The 14,553-nt window shown below is 46.3% G+C and overlaps 1 long non-coding RNA gene across 1 annotated transcript in view; it reads right to left on the minus strand.

The window, feature by feature from the left end:
* Positions 1–1,171: 1,171 nt before the first annotated feature.
* Positions 1,172–14,553, minus strand: part of LOC123583537 — a 154,062-nt gene continuing 140,680 nt past the window's right edge. Inside the window, exons 6-7 of the long non-coding RNA XR_006704929.1 lie at positions 5,213–5,350; positions 1,172–1,504 (exon numbers count right to left, since the gene is read on the minus strand). This is a non-coding gene — a long non-coding RNA (uncharacterized LOC123583537). The remainder of the gene's footprint in view (positions 1,505–5,212; positions 5,351–14,553) is intronic.

A 14,553-nucleotide genomic window follows, 5' to 3' on the forward strand; every position in this document is an offset into this window, starting at 1 on the left:
GAACAAATGCTCAATCAACATCAATCATCAGGGAAATACAAATCAAAACCATAATGAGATACCACCTCACACCCGTCAGAATGGCTAAAATTAACAACTCAGGAAACAACAGATGTTGGTGAGGACGTGAAAAAGGGCAACCTTCTTACACTGTTGGTGGGAATGCAAACTGGTGCAGCCACTCTGGAGAAAAGTGTGGCGGCTCCTCAAAAAATTAAAAATAGAACTACCCTATGACCCAGCAATTACACTACTAGGAATTTATCCAAAGGATACAAAAATGCTGATTCAAAGGGGCACATGCACCCCAATGTTTACAGCAGCACTATCAACAGTCGCCAAATTATGGAAAGAGCCCAAATATCCACCAGCTGACGAATGGATTAAGAAGATGTGGTGTGTATGTGTGTGTGTATATATATATATACATATATATATATATATACATACACAATGGAATACTGCTCAGCAATGAAAAAGAATGAAATCTCACCATTTGCAACAATATGGATGGAACTGGAGGGTATGATGTTAAATGAAATAAGTTAGTCGGAGAAAGACAGATACCATATGATATCGCTCATATGTGGAATTTGAGAAACTTAACAGATGAACATAAGGGAAGTGAAGGAAAAATAAGATAAAAACAGAGAGGGAGGCAAACCAGAAGAGACTTAAGTACAGAGAACAAACTGAGGGTTGATGGGGGTGGGTTAAATGGGTGACCGACATTAAGGAGGGTGCTTTTTGGGATGAGCACTGGGTGTCATACGTAAGAGATGAAATCACTGGTTCTACTCCTGAAGCTAAGACTACACTGTATGTTAACATAACTTGAGAATAAAAAAAAAAAAGAAAAAAAAAAGAAACAAAGTGAACTATAATTAATTGTACTTCAATTTTTAAAGCTTTACTTATGTATCTCCCCAAAGAGACTTTCCTTTGGGTCAGTGATCCAATGGAAATGAGGTTTCTTCTCTGGGTCTTATAACTTTGTTTACTTTCCCTCAAATAGCTCAAGACCAATTTTTTCTTAACCTTCCAGAAAAAGAAATTTTGCTTCTACCATCTGAGTGGCATAGTCAAATACATGAAATAACCTTGGGCCTCTAAGGAGAAGACCACGGGAATACCGTATTTTACTTTTCCAAATCCTGGTGCACGACAAGAACTCAGACAACATGCTCTTTTGTTTCGAAGGCCATCACTTTAAAATCAAGTTATAATTGACAAATATTTATTAGATGGCAAGTTGTTTCAGTTAGGATGCTTTTGGCCTCAAGCCAGAGAAACAGATTCAAGCATCTTTAAACAATAAGGAAATGCATTAATTGCAATAATTGTAATTCTTAAGGGGCAGAGAGCTGGGTAGGCAGTTTCAGTGGCCCAGCTACGTGATTACAGATCTAGGCTCTTACCATCTCTCTGCTCTGCCATCCTCAGGCTTCAACTCCTTCTCAAGGTGATGGCAAGATGGCTTCAATATGTCCAGACATGACAAGACCTTGAGAAAGAAGAGACAACATCTCTTTTGTTCGCTTAGGAGCAAGAAAACGTTTCTCAAAAGTCTCCCGTGTCTCATTGGCCAGAATTGGGTGACATGCCCATCCCTGAATCAACCTCTGGCAACAGGAATGTGATTACCTTCAGGCCCATCAGACCCACCCTTGGCCTGGGGAAGGGTGAGTTTCCTCCAAGGCACATTGCTGCTTAGAAGAGTACATACATCTACTGCACAAAACCTGGATTCGAGTAGTAATGGAAACAGGTCATTGGTGCTGATAATGCTTATCATGAAAAGTGCTATGTATGTAATTTACAGGTGCTATGGGGGTTCTAAAGAATGAGCAACTTCAAGGGGGAAGGGTAGAATAAACAGGGAATATTCCAGCTGAGCTTTAAAAGATAAGCAGGTAACGAGGAAGAACAGCCAGGCAGGCGAGACACTGTACAAAGGACAGAGAGGGCATTGGGCTGGCACACTGAGGTTCTGTCAAGCTGTTGAATTTGGTGGGGAGCCACTGCTTTACCCAAGGCACACCTGAGGGGAAGCTTTGGGCTAGACAGCAACCTCAGTTTGCACCCTTTCAGAGATGTCATCAGTGGATACCATCCCTAAGAAGTTCTGGCAGCAGTTAAAGTTAATTGTGGCAAGCACAAATAGCAAATCATTAATTAACCTTCTAAGGTCACAGACCGCATCTCAGAGACCACTATGTCTCTTCTCTCACTTCACAATCAAGCTCCTTGCAAAAAAATACCCACACTAACAATCTTCTCACTTTCATTCGATCCTCAACCCCAACCCACGGATGTTAAGGACATGGTGGTTGCTCCTGCTAAGGTCACCAGTGGCCTCAATAATTGCAAGACACAAAACAGAATAAAACCAACAACATGGGGTGCCTGGATGGCTCAGTCGGTTAAGCGGCCGACTCTTGATTCCGGCTCAGGTCATGATCTACCGGTTTGTGAGATCGAATCCCACATCAGGTTCTACAATGACAGCCTGATGCCAGGAGGCTGCTTGGGATCCCTCTCTCCCTCTCTCTCCACCCCTCCCCTGCTCCCATGCATTTTCTCTCTCAAAATAAATAAACTTTAAGATAAAAAAAAAAAACACCGCCAACAAAAAGACTCCTTCACATTCTACCTTGTCACCATACTGAACTATTTATAATTCACTAATTACATTGATTAACATCTTTAGGGACCAAGGCAGGGAAAATATGCTTTCTTTCTCCCACTTCTGTGTAAAATTCAAATTTAAAACTATCTTAAATCATATTTGTTCCACAAGGACTTCATTTTTTTGAAGTATCAAATTCTTTCAAAAACAAAATCAGTCTCTCTCCCTCTCAGTACCCCTGTTTGTTGCTTATTTAAGCACACACATGGTCCACCAGTAGAGTAATCCAACAATGAACACATTTGCATCTTGTTTGTACTGGGTGGAACGGTGTTCCCCAAAAAGGTATATCCACCCAGAACCTCAGAATGTAAACTTATTTGGCCTTTGCAGATGTAATTAAGGTAAAGGTCTTCAGGTGAGATCATCCTGGATTGGGGAGAGCCCTATGTCCAACGACAAGTCCTTACAAGAGACAGAAACAGAGAATTGTAAGCCATGTAACACCATGTGAAGACAAAGGCAGAGAATGAAGCAATGTATCTACAAGCCAAGGAACACCAAGAATTACTGACAGCCACCAGAAGATAGGAGAGAAGCATGGAACAGATTCTCCCTCAGAGCCTCTGGCAGAAGCCAACACTGCTGCCCCTTTGATCTCAGGCTTCTGGCCTCCAGAGCTGTGAGAAAATACACTTCTGTTATTTCAAGTCATCCAGCTTGTGGTAATTTGTTACATCAAGGGCAAGGCATTCTTGCAACCCATACTCATGCTTGCAGACGCCTTGCGCACGCGCACACACACACACACACACACACGGCATATATACACATATTGCTCACACTTGTCCAGAAAAATCAATGGCCCAATTGCCCAGGAACCAAGGCCTAAGCCCATTTCCCCACTATCTGGGTTTCCAGAGAGCCAAAACCCCTTCCCAGTATTTAATGGGCTCACTTCCCCCCAACATTTACATACCCAGTTCACCAAGGAATGGCTAAAGGAGACTGGGTACCTTGAGTGGGGACACAGGGTTACTGCCAGGGTCCCCATCACTACTCAGTAACTGTGAATGAGTAGACCATATGAATAAATGGGGCTGCTGGGGGGGCCCCTGGGTGGTTTGACCAGCCTTAGGATAAAGTCAAAACATTTTGTTCTGGAGCCTCAGACGTCCACAGAAAAGGCCTGAGGCAGTGGCAAACCAGAACACAGGATCTCTCCTCCCTGGAAAGTTAACCTTCCACCCTCACCCACCCCTTTCCCAATTCTCCCCTCACCCTGTGAAAGCTCCCAGCCAGCCCAGGCAGTGACCCACCCACTCCGGCTTACTTCCCATTCGTTTCACTCAGTCCTTCAACAAACATCCACAGGCACCTACTGTGTGTCAGTCATGGTGCCAGGCCCTGGAGATCCAGGGATGCCAGGCACCGCCTGCTTGCCAGACCCCGCCGGGAAGAGTGTAGGAGCCTCCCTCTGCTCCTCTCATTCCAGGCACGCTCCACACAAGGCCCTCTCTTCAGAGAACCATGGCTTCTCCATTTCTTCTTTCAGAGGCCTCCCCCTGGTGCAGGAGCAGTGGCTCAGAAAATCTGTCTTTTCAGTTGCATTATAGGATTTTTTTTTTTTTAAAGCAGCAGCAGCAGCAGGGGCAGCGCCTTACCTTCCAAGAAGCCTGTGGCTTAGGCTAATATTTACATGTATTTGCATTTCCTTTGTACACAAGGATGGGGAAAGGGTGGGGAAGGGAGTTTTGCCAAAGAAGGAACATGCACCCTGAGCCAATCCTCAAAGTACTATTGCAGTTGCCAATTGAAAATCAAGAAGCAACTTGTTTAGCTAAAACTCAGGTGATTTCTATCACTCCCACCCTGGCTCTCCTCCCCGCTGCAAACTCCTGGCTCCTCAGCTGGCCTGTGTATCTGTTCGAGTCAGGTGTGGGCGAGCTCTATTTTGTCTTGGTCTTACATGCACTGGAAATTGTCTTTCTCCCCTAATTCTTCAGGTTTTGGTCATTTTCAGAGAACTCTGTGGGCACCCTCTGGTGGCTGACTGAAAATTTTACCTGCAAAAGTTGCATTTTAGCAGGATGTTGCAGGCTCTCTTTTGCAGTCACACTCTTTGGTTGGAGGTTAGAAGCTATAAGCTTATTTGCTGTTCTTTGTACTACGTCTTTCCTCACACGATACTTGAGCTGGAGGCCAGGACAGTAGCTCTGCCCGCTCCGGAGGAAAGACACTTTACAGAAAGGGCAGAGCAGGGGCGTCTGGGTGGCTCAGGTCATGATCTCTGGGTTCGTGAGTTTGAGCCCTGCGTCAGGCTTTGGGCTGCCAGCTCAGAGCCTGAAGCCTGCTTCGGATTCTGTGTCTCCCTCTCTCTCTGCTCCTCCCCCGCTTGTGCTCTGCCTCTCTCTCTCAAAAATAAATAAAGATTAAAAAAAATTGTTTTTGAAAGGAAAGGAAAGGAAAGCAAGCAAGCAAGGGAGGGCAAAGAAACAGCATGAATTGTGGTTTGCAGTTTTTCCAGGTCAGCCCAGGTGAGGAGGATGAGGGCAGCCTTCTTTGGGCTCTCAGAGGACTCACCTCCAGAGGAAAACTCACTGTATCTCAAGGGCAGGCCAGGCTCCTGGAACGGTTCTCTTCCCAGAATTCCTGCTCCTCCACCAGTCCAAGGGGCAACGATTCCTGAGAATCTTCCTGATCTTCAGAGAAGGGCTGGGGCTGAAAGGATGGAGGAGTAGAAGCGGGAAGAACTGTCCACCTAAGGATGACCACTCTCAGGCCTTAAAATCAGAAGATCTGACGAGCATTGCTGTGCTGTCAACACAATAAATACCACCACCTGATATTCCTTAGCTCTTTCTCCAAGGATTTCATTAGCCTCAGGTTACTTCCCAAAGCCAGTTCATGTTACCTTCATTTTATAAAAAGAGGCCCCAGGAGGTTAACTACTAATGTGACTTTCTCCAGCTTGTCAGCATGGGCCAAGATGGTGTCTTCTCTCCTGCCTGCTGGTGTTCTGGAATATTTACCACCAGCTGCTGTGGGTCTCAGCCACATCCTGCCCCTGAGTCTATCAAAGCAAGCCACCCAGGAACAGGCAAATCGTGATGAGGCCTTTGTAAGGCAAGATCTTAATTTAAGGAAGGGTATACTTGAGGCACAGGAGAATGGCAATATCGCAAGTGGGTTCCAGAAGCTGGAAGGACAACCAGGTTGCTCAGATTCCAGACTCCTTCGTCTTAGGCCTAAGTCACATCATTAACTGGGAAGCAAAGAAGCGTTGTCTACCAGAAACAATCCTCTTTATTGCTGCCATTTTTCATTTGCTTTCTTTCCACAACCAGGCCCCAGGGCAGAAGGGAAGCCCCGCTCCCGGTGAGCCATCAGTCACCCGACACTGGCCGTGGCAGCCCTGTTCTGCCCAGCTGGGTCTGAGAATGCCACTGGGGGCAGTGGGAGGGGAATAATGTCTTTGGTGGACAGCCTTGAAGCTAAGATAAGACTGGGACAGAGCAGAAAACAAAGAAGTCCGTGTGACTACAAGGTCAGGGAACAGACAGCTCAACTACCCACAGAGCCACCTGCCCAGAGGCAGGGCAGTCAGGGATCTCCTGCTAAATCTGAACTGAGCTCATGGATTTCTCCCTCTAGCTAGTGCTTCCAGCAGAATGCAAATACTGTTACTGTAGGCCCCAAACACTCACGCAGGGATGGAGAAGGCATCTTGATCATCACAGCTGAGGGAGTGCTCCCTAAGTGCAGCCACCTCCCACTCTAAACCCTTCATCTAGGGGCGCCTGGGTAGCTAAGTCGATTGAGCAGCTGACTTCGGCTCAGGTCATGATCTCACAGTTCATGAGTTTGAGCCCTGCGTCAGGCTTGCTGCTGTCAGCACGGAGCCTGCTTCAGATCCTCTGTCACCCCCTCTCTCTGCCTTTCCCCTGCTTGTGCTCTATCAAAAATAAATTAACATTACAAAAATATATTTAAACCCTTCACCTAGATGAATTCATTAGTCTCCATGACAGCCAAATAAAGGAGGTGCATGCTGTTATTTCCCCCCGCCCCCAGAAAAGGACACCACGACACAGAGATTCTTGCCCCACATCATGCATATTGTCGCTGGTGGAGTCAGGATTCAAACCCAGCCGCCTGGCTCCAGAGCCTGTTCTCTTCAACCGCTTCATCCCACTGTTTCCCTACGTGTGTGTCAGGGGCTCCTTTATCCTTCACAAAAGCTGCACATCGTATGCACTGCTATCTCCATTTTACTGATGAGAAAATGGAGTCATAGAGGCGTTAAACAGGGTTACACAGCCAGCAAGGGGCAGAGTCAGAATTTGAATCGAGGCAGCTAGACTCCTGAACCCCAGCTCTAACCATCACATTCTACCACCTCCCTCTAAGTGAGGGCAATTCTCCAAAGCTTCCGCTCATTGCGTTTTGCAGATTTCCTCCTAGACAGTGGCAAGCACCACTCTGGCTTTGGGGCTGGCCCTGAAGCCCAGGGAGTAGCCCTCCTCCCCTCCTAAAGGCAGATGGGAAAAGGCTCCTCCCTGTCTGCACACCACTCCAGGGATGGGCTCATCGCCTCATGCCTCTGACTGGCTAGGCAATATCAGTCTTGATTCTGTCCAGGTCACCCAGGGTTTACCTGCCTCTCTGGGGCTTCCAGCCCTGGGAAAGTATCTCACTCTTCCTTACCCAGATTATTCCAATTTCCCTGGAAGCCCAAATATTTATTTTATGGGACATAAAGGCAAATCCAGCTCCTCCACTGGGTATCAGGCTCCCCAGGGCTCCCCTGAGGCAGCCACTTAGGAAATTGGGGAATGAGTAGGTCAGTCACAGTCCTGCTCCTGAGCTGAGGGGCCAGCACTCATAGGGCATTACTACATTTTACTTTTCTGATTAAGAAATGTCTTAAGCAAATTCTCCTCCTTTCTAATTGATCATGTATCTGGCTACCTTCCAAAATTGACACTGGCCTTCGTCTTCTAAGGTTTGTGTTCTGCTGAGTTGGGCAGTTGAGTTTTATCAAACAGGATCAACGCCATGATATCAACTTCAAATTGCCAGGTACCCTTGCTGGATGTCTTCCATTTGTCCCTCCATATCTCCCTTCACACTTCCCCCAGGGTGCTGACCTATAAGGACAATATCAATAGGTTCCTTGTCCTCTGGCTTTCATTGGTTTCATCCAGTTGGAGGTCACTGGCAGTAAATAAGTAGGCAGGAGGAGAGAGAGGTCAGAGTGTTTATCCTGCCAGCTTACCCTGAGTTATCTGAGTGCCTCTATGGAGGCCATAACATATATTTATACTCCTGTATCTATTGGTAACAACTTACCTCAAACAGTAACTTAAAACAATAACAATCACTTATTTTATTGATGAACCTACAATTTGGATGAGGCTTAGAGAGGCAACTCAACTCTCTTCCGTGTGGCATAGGCCAGGGCAGGGTGACTGGGGCTAGAGAATCCACTTCCAAGATGGCTGGCAAGTTGGTGCTGGTTATCATCTGATCATCTGGGGGAACTTAGTCAGGGCTGCTAACAGAGACCTTTAGTTCTCCAGAAGGGCCTCTCCTTGGGGCTGTTAGACTTCCTCCCAGCAAAGTGAGTGGTCCAAGAGGAAGGTAATGGCAGCTCCCAATCTCTTAAGGCCTGGGCCCAGAAACTGGGGCAACATCACTTCCACCATGATCTTGGTCAAAGCAGTCACAGAGACCCCTCTGATTCAAGAGGAGAGAACACAGACCTCACTTTTGATGAAAGGACTATCAAAGAATTTTAGACTGTCTTTAATCCACCACGGTTTATAAGTGGTCTCTCCTACAGCTACCTTTCCAGGGTCCAATAACTGCTCTCTCCCCTTGCTCCATAAGGCCAGGAGTGGAACAGCTGGCTCCTTGTTAGTGCCTGTCCCAAGGTGTGTCCATGGTTTGATTCACCTCTACCCTGATCCCACGTTTGTAATAGCCTCTTTATTAAACTCCACCTCAAAATATCCAGCTTGAGTGTACCCAGGGATGTGCCTGGACCCTGGCAATATTTCTCTGCCAAGTACCTACTCGACCCCAACAGGAATATTCTGTGAGACCACCCTCCTCAAAACCTCTCCTCCTAACTCCAACCAACCCCCTAACTCCCCACATTCCAATAGCCTCTCAACTTTACCTATCACTTTCCTTCTGGCCCTTGGAAGACCTCAGCTCAGTCAATAAGAGCTGGCTAGCTTATCAAAATAATTCATGCTTCCATGCTTCTAGGGTGTTCATGATTCACACATACCTCACCCAGGAAAATGTTTATACTATTATACTTCCTCAAGAGTCAAATCTTAACCCAAACTCTTAAATTCTATATTCATAAACATAGAAATTTGTGAACCTCCAAATAGGCTAATAAAGGGATCTGTCTTTTGGTCAGGCTAGCCTTTCAGATCTCCTCAAACCACACAAAAAACTTCCAAATCTTCCTACCTGCAGCCTTCTAAAGTTTGCCCTCACCTTGATTTCCCATGCAGAGCCTGAAGATCTATTTTACTTCTTTTGGCTTTTTCCTGGTAACTGTCATGCCTCCAGTGGGGGACCTATAACTGATTAAGTCCAGAGCCATGGCAAAAGGGCATCTTGACTGCCCCCATGCCTCATCTCATTCAAAGACAAGTGTATCACCAGCAAGTGAAGAGGAACAAAGTTGGTCCTTCTATGACACTGCAAAAGATAGCATTTTCTGGATTCTTATCTGGAACTCCAGTAATTATGGTATCTGTCATTACCTTAATCAGCAGAACTGAGAAAGGCAGTGCGAAACTATTTCTGAAGCACTTTCTTCACTTCTAGTACTTTCAAAACTTTTCATTAATTCATTCACTGAAGAAATATTTATTTGAACACTTGCTGTATGTGACAGGCAATGTACTAAGCATTGGGAATCAATGATGAGCAAAAACAAACTGACTGGAAGATACATCACTCAAAGAATTGCACAAATAAATGTGAAATAACAAATTATGATACCTTTTTCCTTGTATTATGAGTGTGCATAATAAGGAGACTGTCATCATCAGGGGTGTCAGGAATAAATATCCATCACTCTTAAATCCCACTGATGCTCCCATCCTCCACCAAACTCATCCCCACCCTGGGATAACCATGGAACAGCTCAAATGGAAGTGTTAGTCCCTGTTTCTTATAGCTCTGAGCTGCTAAGTGCTAGGGACTTCCACCTACAGCAGCCCTGTCAGCTTCCCAGTCCAACCCACCCACCCTAGGAGATATCAGGAGCCCAGGGACACCACTCCCATCAGTGGGAGGGGCCTGGAGTGGGCCTTAGTCGGAGCCTTCTTCTAAAGCAGAGTGAAATGTGTTTCATGGTGGCATGGTCAGGTCTTCTAGGAACCTACCTATTGCCATGCCAAGCTGCCCAAGGAATCTCTACCACAGAGTCCCAGCCCCATTTACCAGGATGCCTCAAAGGCAATGTTGCCGGAGATGTCGGTGGGGTATCTGGCTCAGCTCTTCATCCACATTTTTTTTTTTTTTTTAAATTTTTTTTTTTTTTTTTTTCAACGTTTATTTATTTTTGGGACAGAGAGAGACAGAGCATGAACGGGGGAGGGGCAGAGAGAGAGGGAGACACAGAATCGGAAACAGGCTCCAGGCTCTGAGCCATCAGCCCAGAGCCCGACGCGGGGCTCGAACTCACGGACCGCGAGATCGTGACCTGGCTGAAGTCGGACGCTTAACCGACTGCGCCACCCAGGCGCCCCTCATCCACATTTTTAACGAACTGGTTTCGGGGCACCAGGGTGGCTCAGACAGTTAAGCATCTGACATGGCTCAAGTCCTGATCTCATGGTTTGCAAGTTCAAGCCCTGCCTCAGGCTCTGTGCTGACAGCTCAGAGCCTGGAGACTGCTTCAGTTCTGTGTCTCCCTCTCTTTCTGCCCCTCTCCCACTCTCTCTCTCTCTCTCTCAAAAATAAATAAACATTAGAAAATGATTTAAAGAGCTGGTTTCTACATCCTCCTGAGTCCATGTGCAACAGGATTTTACAGATCTCTTTCTACCATGTCTCTGGGTAGTACTATCCTGATACTTACTTTTAGTTGCTTCTCTTCTTATAGCTAATCATGGCAGAAGCTATACATCTAGGCAGTACCCAAGGTTCTCTGAACCTCATGTTCACTCTGTCTTCTAATGAGAGCCAAATGCCAGCAGAGAGCCCTCTAGGGACTTCTGGGCCCTCCCAATACCGCACATGTTACTAGCACAGACACCCCACCAAGCTCTGCCCTTCCCTGCTCCTCCCCGTCTGCGCATACAGAACACGTGTCTGCCTTCCAGCCGCGTCCCCATACATTCAGATGAATGTTCCCATTTGAGGATGCCAGTCTACAGAGGCAACAAACAACAACTGAGAGAAACCTAAGTCAGAACTGGGTTTCAATGCCGGTTCTACCTCTTACCAGCTACACGCATTTGAGTAGCATACCCAAACAGCCTCAGTTTCTTCACTGACAGAAAATTGAGATAATAATTTCCACCTTCTGAGAAGAAATAATGGCAACCCCAGTACAGTGCCAGGAACCCAGAGGGTACTTGACAAATGCTAGTTTCCTTTCTGTTCTGGCAAAGCTGCTGTGGCCAAAGGTCCCTCAACGGAGTCTGTACTCGGCCATCTGCTCCAAAAGACTAAAGCAAAGGTGCAAATAATTTAAAACCACAGTCCCCTTTGCCGAAATGAAGCATTCTTTCCTGTTGAGGAGGACTGCATCCTGAAGGCTATGGAGGCAGAAGAGTCTGCTCCCACAGACAGCCCCCGGAAGGGGAAGTCTGAGGGCTGGGGGAGGGGAGATGCACCAGCTCTAAGAGATTCTTTCAGTCCTGAGGGAGCAAGTGTGGCCACCGGAAAGGTTTCAAACAGAGTCAGCCCACTGCCCTAAAAGGTTGCCTTGACCCAACTCAGGCCAGCAACTCCATGCCCAGCCCACTCTAGGAGGCAATAGGAAGAATGACTACATGGGCCACATCTTCCCTCAGAAAGAGCAAGGGAGCACCTCCCAGCTGCTCTGATCAGAATAGCATCTGGGAAAACTCTGATGTCACCAACAAAGCCAACGAATGGATCTGGACGACGCCTCCAAGCTGAATCGGGACTGTAAAAGCCTCCCTTGGCCTAGCTTGGAAAGAGGCCCTTAGAGGGAATCAATCTGAGCAGGGGCTCAGCGCAGCCTGCAAGCCTCCCCGCCTGAATAAATGCATGTTGTTCTGCATGCCCAGAGGACAAGACTGCCTCTCCTTGGGTGACCTTGCTGGCAGCAGTGGCTTTGTTAGTGTGTGGACTTTCATCATATTCAAAAGATTCTACATTTGAAAAGAGTTAAGCTGGAGGAAGCTGGGAAAAAAAGAGTCAGAGAAGGCCTACTGGGGTAGCATAAGCCTTCAACCGAGTTGTCACCCCGGGGCCTGAGTGGGTAGTACACAAAGAGTGCTTTTCTCTCCGACACACACTTTTCCAAAAGCAAGGGGTTACCATAATAATAGTGATAATAACCCCATTTACTGAGAGTTGACCATGTGCCCGGAACTCTACTAAGCACCACTTTGCACCACTTTACGTCTGTTGTTTAATATAATCCTCACAGCCACTCCATGAGGTATTATCTCTGTTTCACAAACAAGGAAACTGAGTCTCAGAGATGACATACCGCCAGCTCCAGGTCATAACTGCTATTAAGTGGTAAAGCCACGATTCTCAATTTGTGAAGAGTAGTGAAGAAAAGTGTGGCATCTTAGAATTAGAGTCCCTTTTAGATAAGGGCTTCCAGGTTTATACACACCAAGGATCAGAAGGATCTCGAAGGCGTCCCAGTCATCACTCAGGCTGCTCTGTCTCCTCCCCACCAAGGGCAGGAAGAGTGGATCCCTGGGCCCTCAGTGGAACATCACCTCTTTCTTGGGAGCATTTGTCACACACTGTCAACTGTGTGTGGGAGAGGATTAAGGTCCTTCCCTTCTTATCCTATCTTCTCACTTAGGAAGGTCAGAGCCAGGGCCAGCTTCACCGGCCTATGATCTGTGAGTCACACAGCCCCTGGCTTGAAAGGGTCCCATGTTTGATCTACATCTTTGCTGTCACTGCTTTAAAATTCCTAATAAATTTTCAACAAGGGACCTTGCCTTTTCTTTTCTTTTCTTTTCTTTTCTTTCTTTCTTTCTTTAAATTTATTTTGAGAGAGAGAGAGACAGAAAGTGAGAGAGAGAGGGAGAGGGTGAATCCCAAGTAGGCCCTACCCTGTCAGCACAGAGCCCAACTTGGGGCTTGAACCCATGAACTGTGAGATCATGACCTGAGCTGAAACCAAGAGTTGGAGGCTTAACCGACCGAGCCACCCAGAGGCCACTCCCTCACCCCTCCAGCATCTCCATTTTGCAATGAGCCCCACAAATTGTGTAGTTGGTCCTAGACAGACCTTTCCACTTAGAGCAGGGGGAGCAGCCAGTCGAACCACAGTTTGTGTCTTTTGACTTGTAGCCTCTTTTCACAAGCAGTGGGCTGCCTGGTTAGAACACCACACATAATGGAGCCCAAAGAGCATGGATAAGCCCCTTTCCAGCAAACGCAGATGAAACGGTTACCTGAAATTTGTCAGGGTAGAAGTTCCTCGGTAAATGTGTTTTTTCAACAACTGAACCTTGTAGTACCTGGTACCAATGGCTAAAACTGGCCACCATCTATGCCAGGTTTTACCAGGTTTCATAAAAGCCACAAAGCTTGCTACTCTTTCCTCATCCTTGTTGAAGTAGGAACGTTAAGTGCACAATCATAGCAATTATCACAATTTTTCTCAGATTTCCACAGCAATACAGAGGATCATAAGGAAGAAAAGGAGCATTGTCTGCTGTCCAATTATGCAGAGCATGTATGAACAGGAGTGTTTGTCCCGATGTCAAAAATCCTTGTGTTTATCAGAAACTGTGCTTCAAGGCATGCTTTAGTTTATGGTGTTAAGGAGCCAGATGCCTGAATAAAGAGACAGCAGGCCTTAATCATTTTCCTAGGACTATGATTACCTGAAATAGCACTTGCTTTCACCTAAAGACAAAAGTGACGATTTGGGTAGAGAATCTGTGTTTGTGAAGAATTACGTTCCTCCAAACATTGATTTCCTGGGACTTAAAAGTACGCATAGGCAATATGAGCCCAGGTAGATGTAAAGGACCAGACTAAATCAAAATTAAGCAGAGGTCCTAAGGTTTGTTTTTTTTTTTTTCTTTTTTTTTTTTTTTTAATTTTTTTTCAACGTTTATTTATTTTTGGGACAGAGAGAGACAGAGCATGAACGGGGGAGGGGCAGAGAGAGAGGGAGACACAGAATCAGAAACAGGCTCCAGGCTCTGAGCCATCAGCCCAGAGCCTGACGCGGGGCTCGAACTCACGGACCGCGAGATCGTGACCTGGCTGAAGTTGGACGCTTAACCGACTGCGCCACCCAGGCGCCCCTTTTTTTTTTTCTTTTTTAAAGAGAAGAGCAACTATTTTGACCTACTGTATAGGTCTATTTCCCCCTCCTTCCATAAAAACACATACAGTTTTACCTCCTTAACTCAAAGGCTAAAGATTTTCCCCCTCTAGGTTTGGTGCCTGAATAGCTGACAAAAGTGATGTTTATTCCAAGTCATCATTCATTCACTCATAAGCCCAGGTCAAAACATGTGGGTACCCTGAATAGGCTAATAGTTTAGCATGGCTTCTACCAGTATTCTTTTACTATCCGTGGTGCCTACTTAATGGGGGCTGGGAAAGTCTATTCAATATTAATGAAAAATGAAAATGTTTTTGTTTATAACCCACAGGTCAACTATCTTCCCATCCCCTTTGAGTATTTGCAAAGCAAAACTCTACTTACA

The sequence above is a fragment of the Leopardus geoffroyi genome, chromosome B3 (genome assembly GCF_018350155.1).
Source record: "Leopardus geoffroyi isolate Oge1 chromosome B3, O.geoffroyi_Oge1_pat1.0, whole genome shotgun sequence".
NCBI lineage: Eukaryota > Metazoa > Chordata > Mammalia > Carnivora > Felidae > Leopardus > Leopardus geoffroyi.